We start from the raw sequence: 14947 nt of genomic DNA on the forward strand, positions 1-14947 counted from the left end.
GGATCTTTCTTGCCATACTAACCTGTTAAAATCCTTTCTTCTATTTGCAAAGCTTAGTTCAAATGCTACCTTCTTCATGAAGACTTCCTTAAATAATTCTGAACTAAAGAGACTTTGGTGGCATTAAACTCCAATGGTTCATTTTTCAGTTCAGTTCAGTTCAGTCACTCAGTCGTGTCCAACTCTTTGAGACCCCACGGACTGCAGCACACCATGCTTCCCTGTTCATCACCAACTTGTGGAGCTTGCTCAAACTCATACCCATTGAGTCAGTGATGCCATTCAACCATCTCATACTCTGTTGTCCCCTTCTCCTCCTGCCTTCAATCTTGGTCAGCATCAGGGTCTTTTTCAATGAGTCAGTTCTTCTCATCAGGTGGCCTAAGTATTGGAGTTTTAGCTTCAGCATCAGTCCTTCCAATGAATATTCAGGACTTATTTCCTTTAGGATAGACTGGTTGGATCTCCTTGCAGCCCAAGGGACTCAAGAGTCTTCTCCAACACCACAATTCAAAAGCAACAATTCTTCAGTGCTCAGCTTTATTTATAGTCCAATACTCACATCCATACATGACTATTGGAAAAATCATAGCCTTGACTAGGTGGACCTTTGTTGGTAAAGTAATGTCTCTGCTTTTTAATATGCTGTCTAGGTTGGTCATAACTTTTCTTCCAAGGAGCAAGCATCTTTTAATTTTATGGCTGCAGTCACCATCTGGAGTGATTTTGGAGCCCCCCAAAATAAAGTCTCTCACTGTTTCCATTGGTTCCCCATCTATTTGCCATGAAGTGATGGGGCTGGATGCCATGATCTTCTTTTGTTGAATGTTGAATTTTAAGCCAACTTTTTCACTCTCCTCTTTCACTTTCAACAAGAGGCTCTTTAGCTGCTCTTTGCTTTCTGCCATAGGGGTGGTATAATCTGTGTATCTGAGGTTATTGATATTTCTCCTGGTAGCTTGATTTCAGCTTGTGCTTCATCCAGTGTGGCATTTTTCATGATGTACTCTGCATATAAGTTATATAAGCAGGGTGACAATACACAGCCTTGACATACTCCTTTCCTGATTTGGAACGAGTCCATTTCCCCACGTCTGGTACTAACTGTTGCTTCCTGACCTGCATACAGATTTCTCAGGAGGCAGGTAAGGTGGTCTGGTATTCCCATCTCTTGAAGAATTTTCCAGTTTATTGTGAGCCACACAGTCAAAAGCTTTGGCATACTCAATAAAGCAGAAGTAGATGCTTTTCTGGAACTCTCTTGCTTTCTTGATGATCCAATGGATGTTAGAAATTTGAACTCTGGTTCCTCTGCCTTTTCTAAATCCAGCTTGAACATCTGGAAGTTCATGGTTCATGTACTGCTGAAGCCTGGCTTGGAGAATTTTGAGCATTATTTTGCTAGCCTTTTGAGATGAGTGCAATTGTGTGGTAGTTTGAACATTCTTTGGCATTGCCTTTCTTTGGGATCGGAATGAAAACTGACCTTTTCCAGTCCTATGGCCAATGCTGAATTTTCCAAATTTGCTGGCATATTGAGTGCAGCACTTTCACAGCATCACCTTTTAGGATTTGAAATAGCTCAGCAGGAATTCCATGATTTCCCCTAGCTTTGTTCGTAGTGATGCTTCCTAAGGCCCACTTGACTTCACATTCCAGGATGTCTGGCTCTGGTGAGTGTGAGTGATCACACAATTGTGATTATCTGGGTCATGAAGATATTTCTTGTACAGTTCTTCTGTGTATTCTTGCCACCTCTTCTTAATATCTTCTGCTTCTGTTAGGTCCCTACCATTTCTGTCCTTTATTGTGCCCATCTTTGCATGAAATGTTCCCTTGGTATCTCTAATTTTCTTGACAAGATCTCTAGTCTTTCCCATTCTATTGTTTTCCTCTATTTCTTTGCACTGATCACTGAGGAAGGCTGTCTTATCTCTCCTTGCTATTCTTTGGAACTCTGCATTCAAATGGGTATATCTTTTCTTTTCTGCTTTGCCTTTAGCTTCTCTTCTTTTCTCAGCCATTTATAAGACTTCTTCAGACAGCTATTTTGCCTTTTTGCATTTCTTTTTCTTGGGGATGGTCTTGATCCCTGCCTCCTGTACAATGTCACAAACCTCCATCCATAGTTCTTGAGGCACTCTGTCTATCAGATCCAACCCCTTGAATCTATTTGTCAGTTTCACTGTATAATCATAAGGGATTTTATTCAGGTCATACCTGAATGGTCTAGTGATTTTTCCCTACTTTCTTCAATTTCAGTCTGAATTTGGCAATAAGGAGTTCATGATCTGAGCCACAGTCAACTCCTGGTCTTGTTTTTGCTGACTGTATAGAGCTTCTCCATCTTTGACTGCAAAGAATATAATCAATCTGATTTTGGTTTTAACCATCTGGTAATGTCCATATGTAGAGTCATCTCTTGTGTTGTTGGAAGAGGGTGTTTGCTATGACCAGTGTGTTCTCTTGGCAAAACTCTGTTAGCCTTTGTCCTGCTTCATTTTGTACTCAAAGGACAAATTTGCCTGTTACTTCAGGTATCTCTTGACTTCCTACTTTTGCATTCCAGTCCCCTATGATGAAAAGGACATCTTATTTGGGCATTAGTTCTAGAAGGTTTTGTAGGTCTTCATAGAACCATTCAACTTTGCCTTCTTCAGCATTACTGGTTGGGGCACAGACTTGGAGTACTGTGATATTGAATGGTTTGCCTTGGAAACGAATAGAAATCATTCTGTCATTTTTGAGATTGCACCCAAGTACTGTATTTTGGACACTTGTTGACTATGAGGGCTACTCCATTTCTTCTAAGGGATTCTTGCCCACAGTAGTACATATAATGGTCATCTGAGTTAAATTCACCCATTCCAGTCCATCTTAGTTCGCTGATTCCTACAATGTCAATGTTCACTCTTGCCATCTCCTGTTTGACCACTTCCAATTTGCCTTGATTCATGGACCTAACATTCCAGGTTCCTATGCAATATTGTTCTTTACAGCATTGGACTTCCATCACCAGCCACATCAAAAACTGGGTGTTGTTTTCGCTTTGGCTCCGTCTCTTCATCCTTTCTGGAGTTACATTCTTTCTGGAGTTACCACTCTCCTCCAGGAGCATATTGGGCATCTACTGACCTGGGGAGTTCATCTTTCAGTATCCTATCTTTTTGCCTTTTCCTACTGTTCATGGGGTTCTCAAGGCAAGAATACTGAAGTGGTTTCCCATTTCAGTAAGTGGTTAACACCCAAGATGTTTCATTTTTATGCCTCTTTAATTCTGTTCTCTATACTTACTTGTATACTTTTGAAGTCATATTAAAATTCTGGCTTCATATGCTGTTGGTTTGTAACCTCGATAAAACCACTTAGATTCTCAAAATCTTTATTGTCCAAAGTATAAAATGGGAAAGGGGAGGAATGATCTGTGTATTTCTCATGATTACTTTGATTATTAAATATGATAAGATATTTTCTGGGTTTAGGAGCATGTCTGGTACACAGAATATTGCATAATTCACAATAGTTCCCTCACTCTACTGCTTCTACTGAGTATAACTTTTTCACAGCAGGAAATGCCATTTTTTTTTTTTAAACACAGCATTACATCTTATACCTCAGTCCATATATGTGAAGTGAAAGTGAAAGTCACTCAGTCGAGTCTGACTCTTTGGGACCCCATGAACTACATAGTCTGTGGAATACTCCAGGCTGGAATACTGGAGTGGGTAGCCTTTCCCTTCTCCAGGGGATCTTCCCAACCCAGGGGTCGAACCCAGGTCTCCTGCATTGCAAGTGGATTCTTTACCAGCTGAGCCACAAGGGAAGCCCAAGAATACTGGAGTGGGTAGCCTATCCCTTCTCCAGTGGATCTTCCTGACCCAGGAATCGAACCAGGGTCTCCTGCATTGCAGGTGGATTTTTTACCAACTGAGCTATCAGGGAAGCCCAGTCCATATATATATTGCCTATATTGAACTTACTAGACAGCTACTTTTACCATCATTTTCCAATTTCAGATCACTTGTTGGTGAAGTCAATGATAGAAGGTTCTTTCTCAGGAGAAGGAAGCAGTAGCTACCTCACATTTTTTCAAGACTAAAGCAATCTTTTTCTCGACATAAATTTATCTTCAATCTAATTCCACCCTTTGCATTTCTTCTTATTCCCCTATACCCTAAGAAAGCTACCCTTTCTCACTTTTTTCTCAAGAAAGAAAGAATCATATTTCATAATATCCACAAGGCAGAATATCAGTGTTGAATGAAACTATAGTTTAGACATGAGCAGAAGTTAATAATTAAGGGTTTTCTTAATCATCATGAAAAGAGAAATCTGCTTCAGAATTCAAGATTTTTGTTAGACTCTACCTGTTCTAGACCAAATGATTCACTTAATTGTTGTGGAAAAACTGGATGGGCAAAGATCAAGATAGGATTTAAATAATTCATTTATGCATAATTTCTAAAATGCCCCTAAATGGCAAAAGGACTAGGAAATGCTCTATACAAGGACATTCATGAAGCCTTTCCTTTTAAGAATAACTTGGACAAAAAATTAAAGTAGTAAAAATCATCAAGATTAACAGGAGAGCTTAAAACTAGATCTGAGTATGTTTTAAGAAGGTGGATTCATTTTGATATTTGGCAAAACTAATACAATTATGTAAAGTTTAAAAATAAAATAAAACTTAAAAAAAAGAAGTAATAGCTTAAGTTAATGAAGGCTCATTTTTTAAAATATTTAAAATAAGCTGGAATGCTGTTGTTGTTTAGCCAACAAGTTTTGTCTGACTCTTTTGAGACTCCATGGGCTGTCATGGGATTTTCCAGGCAAGAATACTCGAGTGGGTTGCCATTTCTTTCTCCAGGGGGATCTTCCTGACCCAGCAATTGAACTTGTGGCTTTTGCCATATCTTCTATTGCAGGTGGGTTCTTTACTGCTGAGACACCAGGGAAGTCCCAAGCTGGAATGAGTCAAAGCCAGTTTAGACTATCTGTAACCTGTAGCTTAGTATTTTAAAAAATCTCCAGTAAGTAACAAGATAGAATGAAAACAAACTTAAGTTCTCCACAAAAACATCTTGTTCCTCAAGTAAAAAACAGTATTAAAAGGTTTTCAGTTCTCTATGCTTAGGCTTAGAGAAATTATAAGTAGAAGGGCTGCTAGATGATCCAGTGTATCAATTGGTTAAGAAACAGGACAATTAGGGTTGTGACCAAAATGGCATGGTAGAAAAGCCCTGAGCTCTCCTTCTCCCAAGGGCATACCAAAATTACAACCACTGAAAGAGCAAGTATCTTTGAGAACCACCTGAAGACTAATAGAAAATATTTTCACAACTCCAGATATAAAAAAAAGGAAGCTAGAGACACGGTAGGGTGAAGATCCATACTTCAGGGAGGCAATTCACAAAAGGAAGGATAATAATTGCAGAATATTTTCCCCAAGAAGCAAATAGTCTGAGCCCCACATAAGACTGTCTGGCTCAAGGGTCCTGTACTGGGAAAAGAGCCTCCAGAATGTCTGGCTTTGAAGGCCTGCAGTGTTTGTATACTAGAGAGCAGGGAGGTTAAAGGAAATAGATACTCTGCTCTTTCAGGGCGCCCACAAAAACCTCACATGCTCTGAGACTCACCACAAAGACAATAATTTGAAAGGATCCTAGTCAGACTTACTTGCCAATCTTGGCAGAGCCGCTGGAGAGGCGGTAGGAAGTTGGGTCTCACCCTGGGAACACTGATGCTGGCAGCAGCTGCATTTGGGATCTACTTCTACCGCAGAAGCTTTGGTGCTGGACAGCACCATTTTGGATGCCTCCCTCTCATGTATTGGTTCCAGGGCATAGCCTGCCCACCAGGCTTCTAAGCCATTACCATCCCCAGGAAACTCCCTGACCAGGCTATCCAGCCAGCTGCTCCAGGACCTAGCCCTGCCCACTGCCAGGTCAGAACCAGCCCGAGAAGCCCCTAAGCCACATATCCAATCATGCTGGGAAATGATCCCTGTAAGGTAAGGGAGTTAGAGAAGGCGAGGTTCAGAAAAAGAACGAGACTGGCACTTTACAAGAACAAATCACCTTTAATGAAGCGAGAAGGGGCAGCAGTCAGATTAGTGAGTTGCTGCACTTATCCAGGAAGAATAAGTATATATAGGCATGTATGTGGAAAGTTACTGTCTTAAGGGGGCCTGTTCTTCTCCAAGGTTATTCGGAGTAGTTATCTCTTAAATGGCTGGGGCAAGGAATTTTGGAGAATAGCCAGAGGCTGGACCAGCTATGGAGGATGGTATGGAGATTCCCTAAAAAACTAGGAATAAAACCACCATATGACCCAGCAATCCCACCCCTAGGCATATACCCTGAGGAAGCCAAAATGGAAAAAGACACATGTATCCCATTGTTCATTGCAGCACTGTTTACAATAGCTAGAACATGGAAGCAACCTAGATGTTCATCGACAGATGAATGGGTAAAGAAGTTGTGGTACATATACACAATGGAATATTACTCAGCCACAAAAAGGAATGCATTTGAGTCACTTCTAATGAGGTGGATGAATCTAGAACCTATTACACAGAGTGAAGTAAGTCAGAAAGAGAAAGATAAATATTGTATTCTAACACATATATATGTAATGTAGACAAATGGTACTGACGAATTTATTTACAGGGCAGCAATGGAGAAACAGACAGAGAATAGACTTATGGACAGGGGGAGAGGGGAGGAGAGGGTGAGATGTATGGAAAGAGTAACATGGAAACTTACATTGCCATATGTAAAATAGCGAATGGGAATTTGCTGTATGGATCAGGAAACTAAAACAGGGGCTCTGTATCAACCTAGAGGTGTGGGATGGGGAGGGAGGTAGGAGGGAGGTTCAAAAGGGAGGGGATATATGTATACCTATGGCTGATTCATTTTGAGGTTTGGCAGAAAACAACGAAATTTTGTAAAGCAATTATCCTTCAATAAAAAAAATAAATTTTAAAAAAGCAAAACAAAACAAATATAACAAAACAGAACATCATAGATACAGAGAATGAAGTAGTGACTGCTAAAGGGAAGGAGTGATGGCTAAAATAGGGAAGATTAAGAGGTACAAAAGTCCCTGATGCTGGGAAAGACTGAGGGCAGGAGAAGAGGGCGTCAGAGGATGAGAAGGTTGGATGACATCACCGATGTAATGGATATGAACTTGGGCAAACTTTAGGAGATGGTGAGGGACAAGGAGGCCTGGCATGCTGTAGTCCAGGGGGTCACAAAGAATCGGATATGACTGGGCAACTAAACAACAACGAGGTACAAACTTCCAGTTATAAAATATACAGGTCAGAGAAATATAATGTACAGCAAAGGAAATATAGTCAATAATATCATAATAACTCTGTATGGTAACAGATGTAAGCAGACTTATTGTAGTGATCATTATGTAATATATAAAAATATCAAATCACCATGTTGTCCACTTGAAACTAATATAATATTTTATGTCAATAAATCTTCAGTTTTAAAAAAGGACAATTATGTAAAATCTTCTTAGTGATGCCACTTAGAGGGAAAGATTACCACTCAACAGATAATTCTGAGAACCAGCTGTAAACATAAATGAACAATAATATCATTTTCTTATCCATAACAGGTACCACTACTTTTACTATTAATCCCACTACGGAAGTAAACCAGGTTGCTCAGAGTACTAACACTATTCATGCAGAGAGAATTTCTAACAATATTAAGTCCGTTTCTATTTACCAACCTATAACTGTTATCTTGAGACTATTGTCATATAACACTCATTTCTTCTCTATAGCACTTTCCTAAAATTTTTATGTTAGGAATCTTTTTTGAAAAAGAACAGCTAGAATAAAGGCACCACAGACAAATTAGTATCAGGAGCTGAAGAAAATTCTACAGTTTAGTTAGTTCAGTTGCTCTTTGAGATCCTATGGACTATACAGCCCATGGAATTCTCCAGGGCCAGAATACTGGAGTAGGTAGTCTCTCACTTCTCCAGCCAGGGATCAAACCCAGGTCTCCTGCATTGCAGGCAGATTCTTTACTAGCTGAGCCACAAGGGAAGCACAAGAATACTGGAGTGGGTAGCCTATCCCTTCTCCAGGGGATCTTCCCAACGCAGGAATTGAACCAGGGTCTCCTGCATTGCAGGCGCACTCTTACCAACTGAACTATCAGGGAAGCCCATTTATTTATTTTCATTTAAAAAAAAATTACATAAGCTTCAAACTTCACAAATTCTGGATCATTCCTTACTCTCAGTCAGTTCAGTTCAGTCGCTCAGTCGTGTTCGACTCTTTGCGACACCATGAACTGCAGCATGCCAGGCTTCCCTGTCGATCACCAACTACCGGAGTTTACTCAAACGCATGTCCATTGAGTTGGTGATATCATCCAACCATCTCATCCTCTGTTGTTCCCTTCTCCTACCACCTTCAATCTTTCCCAGCATCAGGGTCTTTTCAAGTGAGTTAGTTTTTTGCATCAGGTGGCCAAAGTATTGGAGTTTCAGCTTCAGTATCAGTCCTTCCAATGAATATTCAGGACTGATTTCTTTTAGGATGGACTGGTTGGATCTTCCTGCAGTCCAAGGGACTCTAAAGAGTCTTCTCCAACACCACAGTTCAAAAGCATCAATTCTTCTGCGCTCAGCTTTCTTCACAGTCCAACTCTCACATCCATACATGACCGCTGGAAAAACCATAGCCTTGACTAGACGGACTTTTGTTGGCAAAGTAAGGTCTCTGCTTTTTAATATGCTGCCTAAGTTGGTCATAACTTTTCTTCCAAGGAGCAAGTGTCTTTTAATTTTATGGCTGCAGTCACCATGTGCAGTGATTTTGGAGCCCCCCAAAATAAAGTCTGTCACTGTTTTCACTGTTTCCCCATCTATTTGCCATGAAGTGATGGGACCAGATGCCGTGATCTTAGTTTTCTGAATGTTGAGTTTTAAGCCAACTTTTTCACTCTCCTCTTTCACTTTCATCAAGAGGCTCTCTAGTTCTTCTTCACTTTCTACCATAAGTGTGGTGTCATCTGCATGTCTGAGGTTATTGATATTTCTCTCAGCAATTTTGATTTCAGCTTGTGCTTCCTCCAGCCCGGCATTTCTCATGATGTACTCTGTGTATAAGTTAAATAAGCAGGGTGACAATATACAGTCTTGACGTATTCCTTTTCCAATTTCGACTGCACATTATCAAATTGTAGCTATAGACATTAGTATATTGATTCAATAAATAAATAAATGGTCATGGTAGGAGAATTCCTGAAGAGAAAAGATCTAGAATAATCAAAGTAAAATCCATAAGAGTTTACACTGACTCGGTTGAAATTTTGCCTAAAATCCTAATGCTGAATTTAAGGAAGATCTAACTAAACAACAGACTTAATAAAACAATGTTTAACTATATCTTGTATTAGTCCAAGCAAATGTATCTATTTTATGATTTTTTTTAAACCCAAAAACTGAGACAGTGGAGGATATAAATTCATTCACTATCTGTGAGTTCTTAACCAAAAAGTTATATCTCATTTTCTAGTTTGTGTAACCCAAATGTACTCTTTCTGGTTCTATATTTACTTTCGTTGTGTCTTATCTGGTGAAGATCATCAACACTGCCTGCCCTGACCAGGGCAAAATCAACAATTTGTCTGGAAAGTTATGTTTCAGGTTTTCTGAAGAGTCATTCTACTTAAGTCTTAAACCAAGATCTTAAGGCTATGCAGTAACCCACCTTGAAATTCTTAAGATTGAATCTATGATTTTATTAATAAAACATCTAAGGATAAACTTAACTCTATAAAATAATAGTTCATTATCCAGGGTTCAGCAAACTTATGTGTGAAGGAGCAGATACAAATATTATTTTTACTTTGTGTGAGTCACAGCTCTGTCTCAACTATTGAACTATTACAGTGCAAAAACAGCCGTAAACTGTTCATAAGTGAATAAGCATAGCTGTGTTCCAATAAAACTTTATAGATTGAACTAAAACTAAAACTTGGCTTTTATATGAGTTTTACACATCTTGAAATATTACTCTTTTGATTGTTTCCAATGATTTAAAAATACAAAAACCATTTTTAGTTTGCAGGCTGTACAGAACAGCTAGTGAACTGAACTGGACAACAGAGTGTAGTTTGCCAGCTCCTGATCTACGCCATGATCTATTGGCTAAGGAGAGATAAAATGCAATGGGAGATTGCAAATGTTTCAAAATTATCAAGGGTCAACCACTAAATCACTAAAGATGATTTCTGAGATTAACTGGTTCTTTAAGATTAAAGAAGGAAGCATTTATGAAATGTGTCCATGTGATTTGACTTAATCAGACATCCTGGAACCATTCTCAAAAAAAAGAAACCAAAAAGACCTTACGTGATCTCAAAATATTTATTCAACGTTCATCTTTGCTGAACTTGCTCACCTTCTTGATCTTCCAGATAACCATAAATCTTTCTCTTTAAAAGTATACAAAACAGAAGGTCAAGTCTAAATTTGGTCTAATCTATTAACAAGTTAACAGACATCAAAGACTCATTGTTTATTAATGCCTATTCCTTGATCTAGGAGTAAGGCTTTTTATCTTTGCCTCAGGGGAAAAAATGGAGTCTTGGCAACACTAATCATCTACTCATAGCCTGTAAGAGGCTTCCCAGGTGGCTCAATTGGTAAAGAATCCACCCAACAGTGCAGGAGACACACGTTCAGTCCCTGGGTTGGGAAGAACCCCTGGAGGAGGAAATGGCCATCCACTCCAGTATTCTTGCCTGGAGAATTCCATGGACAGAGGAGCCTGGCAGGCTCCATCCAGTCCATGGGGTCACAAACAGTCGGACATGACTGAGTGACTGGGCACATAGCCAGTAAGATGAGACATTAGAGGAAAGGTTTCTGCAGGTCATCAAACTACAAGAATGCTCTGACTAAAGTCCTTGACAAGGGCCTCTTTCACAGAAGACAGATCAGTCTATGGAGTTCACAAATTCCATCACATTGATGTATAGCATTTGACTCCCAGTTCTGAAACGAAACACTAGAACTACTTAGGTTTTGAGATTTATGATGGCAACCTGGTAGTACCAATTAAACTCAAATGGGTATTTCTTCAAATCTTCCATGATATAACTCACCACAGTAGGGATAAACTGACTACAGTATGTATTTTGTATGTATGTATATATACATACATATATCTATATATCTATATCTATATTGACTGTGCTGGGTCTTTGAGGATGAGCTTTCTCTAGCTGGAGCGAGTGGGGGCTACTCTCTGGTTGCAGAGCACAGACTTCTAATTGAGTGGCTTCCACTGTTGTGGAGCATGGGTTCTGGAGCACCTGGGCTTCAGCAGTTGTGGTGCATGGCTTAGTTGCCACAGAATCTTCCCAGACCAGGGGTTGAACCCATGTCCCCAGAATTGGTAGGAGAATTCTTACCACTGGGCCACCAGGTAAGTCCAAATTGACTACAGTATTAAATGAACATTTATGGGGTAACTTTCCAAGTCATCAGAAGATATGAGCAGTTCTTTCCTCATCTATAACCAACACAATCCTAGAAAAAACTATAAAAGTCAGATATGAAAGGCACCTTGCCCAAAGGATCCTTTGAGGATGTCCAAATAGATTTTGTACAATTTCTTCCCTCTGTGTGTTATGAATTTGTACTAGTAATTGTGTGTTTATTTTGGGAGTGTCCCAAATAATTTCACTGAAACTTAAAATGGCTTAAAAAACTGTTACATGTTTGTGTTCTGTACCTAAGCCATTCCAACTGAGCCAGTGATAGGTGAAAACATTTTATTGGAAGTTTAACTTTGAATTAGGTAAAGCTTCAGTTCAGTCACTCAGTCATGTCCAACTCTTTGCAACCCCATGAATTGCAGCACGCCAGGCCTCCCTGTCCATCACCAACTCCCGGAGTTCACGCAAACTCATGTCCATTGAGTCAGTGATGCCATCCAGCCATCTCATCCTCTGTCATCCCCTTCTCCTCCTGCCCCCAATCCCTCCCAGCATCAGAGTCCTTTCCAATGAGTCAACTCTTTGCATGAGGTGGCCAAAGTACTGGAGTTTCAGCTTTAGCTCCATACTAAAAAAATTTCCTGTCCTTAAACACACAGATACTCTAGAAAAGTGGGAAGAATACATGATATGTAAAAACTGAAATCAGCCAAACTGTCAGATACTCTTGACAATCCATACCCTATAGGACCACTCTTTTTTCTCTTAGGCTTTGTGTTCTTTCCCACCAGGTAATCCTAGATTTGGTGTTACTGCTGTTCAGTTGGTAAGTTGTGTCCAACTCTTTGAGACCCCATGGACTGCAGCATGCCAGTCTCCCCTGTATTTCACCATCTCATGGAACCCTAGATTATCTTCTGTCAATTAGCCACTTGCAGGCCTACATTTTGGAAATATCTCTACTCTAGCTTCAAAACTTTTCAACTAAAATTTACCAAAATTCTTTTAGGTAAATATTATAAGGGGTAAAGCAATATATCTCAGTCGAATCATTAACAGAACAGGTTGCTTTTGCTTGCCAACCATCGCAGCAGTGAAGTCCAGTGTACAGAGAACAGCTCATAGAGAGACTGCCGTTGAACATCACTGGAGAGGACCGTACTGAATACTCTTAACTCCAACAGAGCTATTAAAGTAGAAGGACTTGATCCTTGGATGCACATTTCCCAACTAAAATTACAACCCCCATCTGACAACAATTGGAAAGTCACACTCGTTAGAGATTGTAAACTCAGGTTGCCTAGAGAACCACAGCAAGTCAACAGTTGACCCTAGATCCCTGGCATGAGCAAACAGCTGCATGAAGTAGAACACCCTTTCTCAAAGAGCAATGGGAAAAGATTCTCTTGTTAAATGCTAGACTCTCCTTTGAATGCTTTCATTCCATATCTTTCTGGCCATATTTTCTTTGTATTGATTTAAGGTTATACACTTTTAAAGAATTTATTCATTTAGGCTGCGTGTGAGCTATCCAGTTGCACTGCACAAGCTTCTCATTGTGATGGCCTCATCTGTAGAGCATGGGCTTTAGGGCATGCTGGCTTCAGCAGTTACAGCATGTGGATCAGTAGTTGTGGCACATGGGTTTAGTTGCCCTGCAGAATGAGGAATCTTCCCAAACCAGGGATCAAGCCCTTTCCCCCTTCATTGGCAGGTGAATTCTTAACCACTGGAATACCAGGGAAGTCCTAAGGTTATACACTTTTGATTTAGCCGATCATGTTTCTCTTACTAAAAATAATAATTTGCCCAACTCTAAGTTTTGCTACACAGTCATCACTCTAAGTTCCTCCAAGATGTTACTAGTGCAGACAACTTGAAATTTTATTAATAACTATTATTTTTGTAGTGAAAGTGAAGTTGCTCAGTCATGTCCGAATCTTTGCTACCCTGTGGAGTATAGCCCACCAGGCTCCTCTGTCCATGGGATTTTCCAGGCAAGAATACTGGAGTGGGTTGCCATTTCCTTCTCCAGGGCATCTTCCCGACCCAGGGATTGAACCCAGCTCTCCTGCGTTGCAGGCAGATGCTTTAACCTCTGAGCCACCAGTAAGTAGTACCTAAATGAAAAGAAACAACCCTGACCTAGAAGAAGATAAAAATGAACGTGTGGTGTAATAGTTGAATGACTGTCATGACAATTTTCAAAGAAAATATACTTTATCAAAGTTTATCAAAGTTGACAGTATTTTACTCATATAACTCCTGTGTTCTTTAACTATGTAGAAATCAGGCTTTTTGATGGTAACCGATGGCAGGGTTAGATGTTCTTGGGCCAGTTAGATCTCTCCAACTGAAGGACTCTCCAAACTCTCAGTAAACAACATCTGCTTATAAAGCATATGAAGGAATAGCATATTTCCTAGGAAACAGCCCTCTAAGGATATGGATCCCACCACCAGGAACTGAATAACTGAAGTGATTTAAAAAATGTGCTTATCACTTTGGCTGATGTGATAAAAGACACAACCCAAGCCTTAGGTGTACACTATAACTGTTTAAATTCCTTAGCCGGAGTATTTATGGAAAATAGTGAAGCCCTGGATTTATTTTTGTCCAACCAGCATCACTGCCAACACTTCAAGTTGTACTGGATTAAAGACCAACTGTGGCTTGAATCTGGGAATTGGTGATGGACAGGGAGGCCTGGCATGCTGTGGTCCATGGGGCTGCAAAGAGTCGGCCATGACTGAGCGACTGAACTGAACTGAACTGTGGCTTGATAAGGGAGGGGTTTATTAAATGTAATCAAAAGGACTTGCATTGCCTCGGTTTTGCGGCAGTGGATGCTACTAGGAATGCAGTGTTTCAGGAAATTTAACTTACCGATGTCATTAACTGTACATTTCCAATGACATTGATAAGAAGAAAGGAGTGTAAGATTTGCTTACTAAGCTCTGGATACTAGACAATCATTCATTCAGCAAGCATACTCTTTGTGCTCCTAAAACACAAATTCTATTTTCAAAATTGTTAGTTTAGTAAGGGAGGTAAGATACACAGACAAATAAAACATGATATGTTTCATGACAGTGGTCACTGAAAATTATTTTAGGCTCTTCTTAGAGTTGGACTATGGTATCAGTAAGATGCAATTTGCAAAAAAAAAAAAAACAACAAAAAAACCAACACCATATGCACTATTTAATTTGACCACAGCATATACTAAAAATGAGAAAACTAAAGCTTAAAAGATGACAAGTACAATTATTCAACTAATCAGATCAGATCAGATCAGTCGATCAGTCGTGTCCAACTCTTTGCGACCCCATGAATCACAGCACGCCAGGCCTCCCTGTCCATCACCAACTCCCAGAGTTCACTGAGACTCACATCCATCGAGTCAGTGATGCCATCCAGCCATCTCATCCTCTGTCGTCCCCTTCTCCTCCTGCCCCCAA

General features: G+C 39.9%; 1 protein-coding gene across 7 annotated transcripts in view; it reads right to left on the reverse strand.

Moving 5' to 3' along the window:
• Window positions 1-14947, reverse strand: part of LOC133226897 (glycerophosphodiester phosphodiesterase domain-containing protein 4-like) — a 136383-nt gene that overhangs the window by 35631 nt on the left and 85805 nt on the right. The window lies entirely within an intron of this gene.

Source organism: Bos javanicus, chromosome 15 (assembly GCF_032452875.1).
Source record: "Bos javanicus breed banteng chromosome 15, ARS-OSU_banteng_1.0, whole genome shotgun sequence".
In the NCBI taxonomy this organism is placed as follows: domain Eukaryota; kingdom Metazoa; phylum Chordata; class Mammalia; order Artiodactyla; family Bovidae; genus Bos; species Bos javanicus.